Source organism: Balaenoptera physalus (genome assembly GCF_965194825.1).
Source record: "Balaenoptera physalus genome assembly, chromosome: 9".
Taxonomy (NCBI): Eukaryota; Metazoa; Chordata; class Mammalia; order Artiodactyla; family Balaenopteridae; genus Balaenoptera; species Balaenoptera physalus.
The window spans coordinates 30,386,213-30,395,795 of NC_138888.1; the positions used below are offsets into that span (position 1 = coordinate 30,386,213).

Genomic DNA, 9,583 nt, shown 5'->3' on the forward strand with positions numbered 1-9,583 from the left:
AGTCATTATCAGCAATAAAAAGTTTGACATGTTAAGCACTGTTTTGCATGTGCCACAATGTAAATTTGTTCCATAAGACAAGATGTTCAAGTAGTTTATATGATCTTACATCAAGGTAAAGCATTCCTATGGATGGATATAAAGTAAATAAATAATAATGACAATAGTGAAGATTTTACAATTATATAAATTTCTAGGAGTCAGTGTTTTTTTTATCTTTATACAGGAAACTGAAGGGAAAAACGATTACATTAAAAATGTAAAACAGAATATGTAATGACTGTCTTATACCTTTCCTTTTTCCTTATAATTCAAATACCATCTGCTTGCTCCTCACTCTTAGCTACCTATTCTCTTATTTCACAGAGAAAATAGAACCAATGACAAGAAAATTATCTCATTTACAGCCACCAAATTTACCAACCTACTTATCCATGCCCGTCCTCTTTGTCTTCCCTCCTGTTAAACTGAATTAACTCCTCCTTTTTTTCTTCTAAGACTATTTTTCACCCCGGATTTTTCCTCTTCCAGCTTCTTCAGAGATTTTTTTTCTTGCAATTTTCCCCTTTCTCTATCCTGTACCATGAATACACTTCTTGCTATTGGCTTATTCTTATCAGCATGTGAAACATGCTTCAAAAAACTCTTAAGAAAAACCTCCCTGGACCTCATGTCCTCCTTCAGTTGTCTCCCTATTCCCCCACTTCCTCAAAAGAGGTGCCTAAGTAGTCTTTGTCTCCACTTCCTCACTTTCCTGTCGCCTCAGCCAATCATCCTTTCCTCCCCACCACTCCACTGAGACAGTTATTGTCTAGGTCAACATTTGTAGGTACCATATAGATACAATTTCAATTCATGATGCTAGATTAATAATAAGTAGACAAAATTCTACTTAAAAACACAACAGGGCTTCCCTGGTGGCGCAGTGGTTGAGAGGCTGCCTGCCAATGCAGGGGACACGGGTTCGAGTCCTGGTCTGGGAAGATCCCACATGCCGCGGAGCAACTAGGCCCGTGAGCCACAATTGCTGAGCCTGCGCGTCTGGAGCCTGTGCTCCGCAACAAGAGAGGCCGCGATAGTGAGAGGCCCGTGCACCGCGATGAAGAGTGGCCCCCACTTGCCGCAACTAGAGAAAGCCCTCGCACAGAAACGAAGACCCAACACAGCCATAGATAAATAAATTAATTAAATAAATTTTTTTAAAAAACCACAACAATCAGCTGCCTAATTTGTGAAATGCAAACAATATCTGTCTTCCCTACCTCACAGGGTTGCTGTGAATCAAACGACATAACGCAAGTGAATATTTCTGTAAGTCACAATGCGTCACACAGGTACGTATGATTGTTTAGGCTATGAATCAAAGGCATGGTTTTTAGTAGTTTTTATCTAGCCTTAGTGAAACTCAAAGAACTAGAATATAGTAGATTGTCCACAGTCATTTGTTGAACAAATAAATGCATGAACAAATGAATAAATGAAAATGCTTGGTTTGGTGGAGACTCTGGCTGGAAATGAGTGGAAGCACCCAGCTAGAGTGGTACTAAAGGACAGAGCAGGTCTAGAAAATATAAGCAGAAAAGTCATTCCTGGAAGAAAAATATATATATATGTTCATATATATATATATGGATCACTTTGCTGTACACCAGAAACGAACACAACATTGTAAAACAAGTATACTTCAATAAAAGGAAAATCATTCCTTCCATAATGACATGCAGAATCCCATCTTCCACCAAAATTATCTAAGAGCTTGAAAAACTATTAAGGCTTCATTTTGTTCAAGAAGTTATCTGACCTTTCAAAGGATCCTTCTTGTCTAAGTTTGTGTTTAGCTGAGGAGCTATCTCATACAGCCACACACAAATAAAGAAAACAAATATATACATATAAAGCATGCCTTTTCTGCTTAGCCAAGACTCAAACATCAAGACTAATCAACACCATCAATTAAAATGTAAAATGTGACAAATGATAAAAATATATATTTTTTATCATCTGGAGAACCATTGCTTTAGGATACAGTTAAAATAAGCTAATGAAGACATTGAGACCCTGAGCTAGATAAACAAGAGCCAACTTTGCAAAGTAACACTTAAATTATGATGGTCTCCTCTCTAGAAAATGTTTAAATTTTGGCGACCCAGGTTATGATTTCTCCCAGATTTTGAAAGCTTTTCCACACAGTCTAATGAGGAACTTTGAGGCATGACATCAATATTAAATCAAAAATAAATGTGCTGTTTTCAGATATTTCCTTCGGGGTTGGCCGAAATCATTCTACCATGTAACAGTTTATGGGGGAAAGCAAGAAAGCTTGACTTACGTACAACGCTGCCACCAGAGTAAACAGTGCCTCAAACCAAGGAAATTTAAAGCACATGCCTTATTGTCAGGTTTAACTTGCTTTACAAACCTGAACAGCCATCCCTGTTATAAAAACCCATTTCTGCTTTGATAACTAACATTTAATCATAAAAACGAAATAAATATATTTGTGCACATAAACATATGGTAATTATAATTTTTGCCAAAGAACTCAACTTTCCAATGTCCCATATGGGAAATCATTGAGGAAGTGATGATCATGACAGAGAACCATCGTAGAGAAATGTTAACAAAGCAGTATCAGTAAAGAACTAAGACACATGCTACTTTCTAGACTAGAGATACACATATATGGACCTGAAATATAAGGTGATATTGTTTTGTCAACATATTTGTTCTTTCTACATATCTTATATACTGCCCTCCTAACTTATACTGTACAAATCTTTGGCTGAATACAGACTTGGAGCATCAAGGAGACTTGGATTCAAATCTTAAATCTGTCACTTGTTAAAAGACATGTTCTCTCGCAGGAATGTTTTGAAGATGACGTCTGGCATTCTTGGAACTCCTGCCACCCAATCTCTTGGTTCTGACTTTATCCTATCAGGGTGCTATCAAGTTGAATGGCTGTTGGTGGTGTAATTGTCTTTGGCCATTAGGCTGTAAGCTGTGTAAGGGCAGGAAACCTGTCTATCTTGCGCAACACCATGTCCTCAACATCTGTATAATCCCTGGCTCTTTCTAGCCACTTACTTGTTGAATGAATTAATGGATGAATGAGTGACACATAGCACTGCTTCTCAGCCTTTTCATTCCTTCCAAGCCCACTTAAAATCATCTTTACATGAATTTTTTTCTATACTGACATTTCCACTGTATTTTATTGTTCCAAATTACTTGGAGCTCGTTCTTGGATTATCGATTTGGACCCTTGGTCCTATCCATGTTAATCATCCTACTTGAGTAGGAAAATCAGGTTTTATAAACTTATTTCCTATTGACCTTGAAAATAAGGAGCAGAGCATTTAAAATGACATGCAAAAAAAAAAATCATTTCACTAGCAAGTCAGGAAAAAAAACTGAAAAAAGATAGTATTTTACTCCCAGACATTTTCAAAGTTCTTCTTCTTGAATTTAATGTCAATCTCCAGTGTTGCTGAGGATGTGAAGAAATAACATCTTGATCCACCCTGGACGGAGTCCGTGAGTGTGATAATTATGGTAAGCAACTCTGTAATCTCTACTAAAAGCCTTACCAATGTTCACCCTCTTTACCCAGCAATGTCACTTCCTTGAATTATCCTAAGAAAATAATCAGAGATGCACCAAAGACTTCTGTGTGGGGATGTTATATGTAAGAGTGTTAATTGAAAATAAAGTAAAAGTATAATAACATGGGGGGGTTGACTTAGTACAATGGAATGCCAGGCATTTATCAAAATTCATGTTACAGAGGGATAATTATACCCGAAAATTATCAAAGAGAACAAAAATCACAAAGAAACAGGTTAAGTGAAAATTACCCTAATTATAAATATACATTTGTATAGAAATGTACATATTTTAAATAATATATTTATATTTTATGCATTATTCATACATATGTATATAAAAAGACTAGAATAAAATATACTATACGTTAGATTTTATGAGGTTATGCTGCAGTAACAAATAATCCTAAAATTTAGTGGCATAACAATAAAGGTGGGACTTCCCTGGTGGTCCAGTGGTTAAGACTTAGCCTTCCAGTGCAGGGGGTGCAGGTTCGATGCCTGGTCAGGGAGCTAAGATCCCACATGCCTCGCAGCCAAAAAACCAAAACATAAAACAGAAGCAATATTGTAACAAATTCAATAAAGACTAAAAATAAGGTCTACATTAAAAAAAAAATTTTTTTAAACAATAAAGGTTAAATTTCATGCCAGCAGAGAGTCACTATAGCTCTCCTTCATGTGTCCTCTTTGTCCTACTATTTATTCTTAAAGAACATCCCTTCTTTAGTACTTTGTTTTTCTCGTGGCAGAGAGAAAAGGGCCAAGGAGAAACCATGTGATAATTTTAAAGATTGTACCTAGAAGTAGCTCATATTTCATCAGCCAAAACAAGCCCTATGGACAAGACTGGCTTCACTGAGGCCAGAGGAATAATGTCTCTCAAAGACCCTGCACATCACATGGGAAAGCAGTGAACGTTAGAAAAAATATATAATTTACCACAATAACCATTGTCTCCTGGTGGTGATAATAGGGCTAATTTTTGTTTTCTTCTTCATACTCCTATATATGGTTTTTTTTTTTCAAAAACGGACTCATGTGTTACTTTTAAAAGCAGAAAATAAGTCACACACAGAAAGAAATCTGTTGTATCATACCACCTCCCACTTCACTGCCTCCTGATTGAGTTATATACCGTCATCTGTGGTCAAGTGAGTTCTGATGTATTATTGGCTATGGGTGTTGATCTGGTTGGTCTGCCATTCTTTCTCAATGAGTCATATGTAGACTTCCTTTCAACACATTATGGCCCTATAAAATATATCTATAAACAATATCAATTACATTACTGATGAGTGACTATTGGTATGGTATGTAACCCAGTGGTCCTCAACCAGAAACAATCCTGCCCCCCAGAGGATATTTGGCAACGTCAGAAGACATTTTTGGTTGCCACAACTTGGTGGGGTCAGGGGGAGGGTGGTCTTCTGGCATCTAGTGGGTAGTGGCGAGGGATGTTGCTAAGGGAAGTCCCCTTCACCCCCCCAAAAAATTATCTGGCTCAAAATGTTAATAAGTACCAAGATTGAGAAACCTTGTGATTCCATGATTCATACTTAAAAGGAGGACTGGGAACCTTGCAAGTGCTTTGATATGTAAGTCTTACAGCTCAGCCTTCAGACATGGATGGTGGTTTCTTATGGGTTGACAATCACATAAATGTAATCTATGATTGATGATAGTGTTGTGAATCAGGTTTATTGACCAATCAACATACACATTCATGTATCTTACCATCAGAACTTATGGTCTAAATTAATATTTACAATAACTTCAAAATAATGTCTGGGTGATGACTGTGAGCCTGAGTCTTGGGAGAAATTGTTCTGGTATTTTGCACAGGAAATTGTTGCTGACTTGAGGAGGAGTATTTGGAAAAAAAGCAAGGAATGTTGTGATGGTTTGTCAGTCATGAGTAACTTCAACTCCTACAGTTATTACCATCATTTGTGTACATGTCTGTCACTTTACCTTCATCTGTTATGTATTTGGGAGATGAAGGAGAACAAGAGTGACATCACCACAATATTCAGAAATATCTTATAACATTTGTCTTACATATTCTGTTGTCAAGGGTTATTAATTGACTACAATCTTTTTTTGGGGGGGGGGCGGGACTTAAAAAACTGTTTATTGCTCTGTGACTTCTTCTGGAAGCTGTTAACAAGACCCATGACAGCCAAGGGCCAGGTGTGCATCTAGATCAGCTAGATTCACGTGTCCACCTCCTGATCCACACAAACTTGGCACTCAGGGGCCCTGTGCAGTCAAAAGCAGGCTTCCTGGCAAATTGGTTAAATCCCAACAAGGAGAAATGATGTTGCAGATCATTTCCACCTCCCCAAATCCCATGTTCTAGATAATAAAGGAAAACGCCACAAGTACTGCTCCAAAATAAAACCAGCCCCGGTCCCTTATGTCTAACAGAGGAGCCAGGAGCACCGAGGCTCTGCAGAAGCCAGGAACCCAGCACCAGAAGGCACCCGTCCCTCCCTCACTGTTCTGTGACCTCCCCAAAGGAGTCCCCAGCCCCAAGGGTGCACTCCGGCCACACTGCAGGAAGACCAAGGCAGGGAGCCAAGGCTAAGGGAGCCCAGGGTTTCCAGTCAGAGCTGTAGTTGGTCCTGCTGGGTATGGCGGAGCCCCAGCAGCTGTGGCCCTCACAGACTCTTCTGGAAGACCCGGTGCAGGCTCTGGGCCAGGACGTCAGTCTCCTGATAGCCCTCACAGCTTTGCTGCCAGCTCTCTGGCACCTGTTCCATGCCATAGTAGGCGCCAGCAATGGCCCCAGCCATGGTGGCAATGGTGTCTGTGTCCCCACCAAGTGAGATGGAATAGATGAGAGTCCTTTGGAGGCTGTTGAAGGCAGAGGGGATCTCGGGGTCGGGCTCCATGCAGCGCAGGAAGCAATAGATGGCGGTGGGCACAGATTCAAAGGCAGCGATGCCATTCCCTAGCTGGGACACCACCTCCTCTCTGGTCACTGAGCTCTGCTCTAGAAGCTCCCCAGTCTTCTTCAGTTGGCTGGAGTACGACGCTCCTCCATGCCCAACTCCCGGGCATCTGACGCGGACTGGGCATCACTCTCCAGCTCCTCCATGTGGCCCAGGAGTTGTTCAAGGGAGTGCTCACTGGACGACTCACCCTGCAAAGCCAGGTGCACGGCCAGGGCCTGCAGGATGGCACCCTTGTAACCCAGGGAGGAGGCGTGCGGCAGCTGGGCCGAGAGCCGGGCAAGCTTCTGCACATCCTGGACGCTGCTATAGGCCAGGGAGATGCCGGCCCCCCGCACGGCGCCCCCGTTGCCGTAGGAGCCTTTGCCATTAAACTGGGCCGGGACGGCTCAAAGCCATCACGGCACTTGGGGCTCAGGGGCTTCCTGAAGACGGTGATCACTCCAGCACCATAACCCCCGTCAGGGTCTTTCTTGTGCTCCTGAGCAAATCTGTGAGCCATGTCCACCTCGTCGAAGGCCTCCTTGGCCAGCAGGCACTGCACCAGCGCCCTGGCCACGGCCGTGTCGTCGGGGTAGCACAAGTGCTTCTGGCCGCGCGCTCCCCGGCGAGCCGGGGTCCGGCTCCCGGTCCTGGGCCTGACGCAGGACTTAAGTCAGGTCGGCGCTGTCGCGCGCCTCGTCGACGGCGCGCACGCAGTAGTCCCCGAGCAGCGCGCCCGCCAGGCAGCCTCGGAAGCGGCCGAGGGAGCGGGCCGCCGCCGCCACCGCCGCCGCCGCCGCCGCCATCCGCGCGGACCAGCCGCCGTCTGACTACAATCTTGATTCTGAATTTACAACAAATGTTACACGAAGGTCTCAGGTTAAGAGATGATTTAATAGAAGGTTTCACGTATAAAATTATTTTTAAATAATTAAGATACGACCTGTGCTATCTTTATTTCATCTTGCCACATCTTTCCCTATTCCTTATCCTAGAAATGTCATCCCACCAAAACTCAGAGCCTTCTTTTTGCCATCTGCCTTATGCTAGACTTCCAAATCCTCACGAAACAGTCACTCCCTCCTCCCTAGTATGTGTATCAGCACCGCCGTCCCTGCAACACCTCCCATCACATCACAGTGTTTAAGCTTGCCTTTCAACTAAACGATGGGCTTCTAAAAACAAAGCAAAGAGACAATGCTTACATCTATCTTTGTAACCAAGAGATTTACATAATGTCCAGTTCATGGCAGGTGTCAATCAACAGTAATGTGTTAATGAATTCCCCCAGTGACCAGGTTTAATTATAGAGAGGGAAGAAGATATTAGGGCTATTTTTATATTAAGGGATGAAGGACTAGCTTTTCAAAAGAGCACATAGGCTGACTCAAAGGAATGACTATCTGGTGGTGACATTGTGCTAGGGAGACAGTAGAATAGAAGAGATATTTTGAGGCAAGAGAGGCTTCCTAGGTTCCTCAATTCATTACTCAACGGCAATGACCTACTCCAACATGACCAGGTCCTGCTGTGCTCTAAAGAAAGAAAGTACATCTAGGACATGGTCCTTGACAATGTGAGTTCTTCAAACTGAAAAATATGTTTCTTAAAATTATTGCTGATGAAATTCTAACACATGTTGCAGTCACATGGCTGAAAAAATATTTGACCACATGTTAACAATACCAGTTTGATTTAAGAAATTATTATTGATACTTTTAGCATACACCTGTAGCTATAGAACCTAATTACCAAACATAGGGTGAGAATTCTTCTAAATTTCAGTTTATTAAGTTATAGTTTTAAAAATACTATAAAATATTGATTGTCCCTTTCATTTTTTTTCAGGTCCAACATTCCTTTAACTCCCCAAAAATACATATTCTGGCAATAATTTCTATCTTTGTCCCTTGTTACTCTTAGATCTTAATGGCTACACTGTATACTTGGAGTTCTTGGTAGTATTCGATTTAGTGTTTTATTATACTCTTCCTTCTATTGATCACTAATACTTTCTTATATATGCCATATCTCCCAATGAAAGTTCCTTGAGAGGGGGTTGAGTTGCAGACAGCCATTCTTAATTTACAAATGAGTTGTATTCCCAAAGTCATACATGTTTTCAACATATATTTATTGATCACCTATTCCCATGCCAGACTCTGTGTTAAATGTAGGGAATAAACACAGCCTACTCAATCGGAAGTTGATTTTTTTTAAATTTAGAATGCATTATTCCACAGAAGCGGTACTTTTAAAGGAGGTTAGCTTCCCAGATGAACCCCACAAATCAATTTATATATCATATAGTTCTATTATTTTTATTCTTTGTTCCCAGTTCCCAATCCTATACTGCAAAAGTACTAACTTCCCAGTACTAACTTCATTCTCTCCAATAAGAATAAAATTTAAGTTGTGGCACACAAGAATATTTTCCACAAATGGCAGCAAACAAATAGTATTTCAATACTGCAATGAACAAAACAGGAGCTGAGCCTCGGCCCAGCTGCTAGGGTAGATCTCAACTACTTGAAGTCCCTGAGCACGTGACTTTCTCCTGACTGTTCCTATGGAGTCAAAAGTGTAGCCAGACTGAAGGGAAAGATCCTTACCCTGTTTGAAAGAGAGGGGTTTTTTTTGTCTCTCTGCCACTGGAAGTGACCCAGGAAGGGATAGTCCTGACTACCCCTGGCTGTTCTCTCACACCCGGGAGAGGAAACAGCCCGGATGGTCCCAGGCAGAGCGTGACAGTGCAAAGAACTCTGGCCCCAATGCCGTCTCCAAGTTAGTGAACTAGCCAGACCTGAAGTCTCACTTACTTCTGGGATTTCTAGGATGTAATATTATAATTTTCTTTTATCTGAAACCAGTTTATGTCAGGTTTGTATTACTTGCAGCCAAAACAATTCTAAACCCAGTATCAAACATTTTGGATTAGAGAACACTGTAATCTTCTATTCCTCTTATTCTAATCCTAGCAAAGAGTCCATCTATCATTTCCTAGACCTGATTTTTCTGAGGTGTACTGGACAGATATCC

General features: G+C 41.4%; 1 pseudogene across 1 annotated transcript; it reads right to left on the reverse strand.

Annotated features, from left to right (window-relative positions):
• Window positions 1-906: 906 nt before the first annotated feature.
• LOC309666821 (ADP-ribosylhydrolase ARH3 pseudogene) lies at window positions 907-7,365 on the reverse strand (annotated as a pseudogene). Its single transcript has one exon. The product of its transcript is annotated as an ADP-ribosylhydrolase ARH3 pseudogene (transcript).
• Window positions 7,366-9,583: the final 2,218 nt, after the last annotated feature.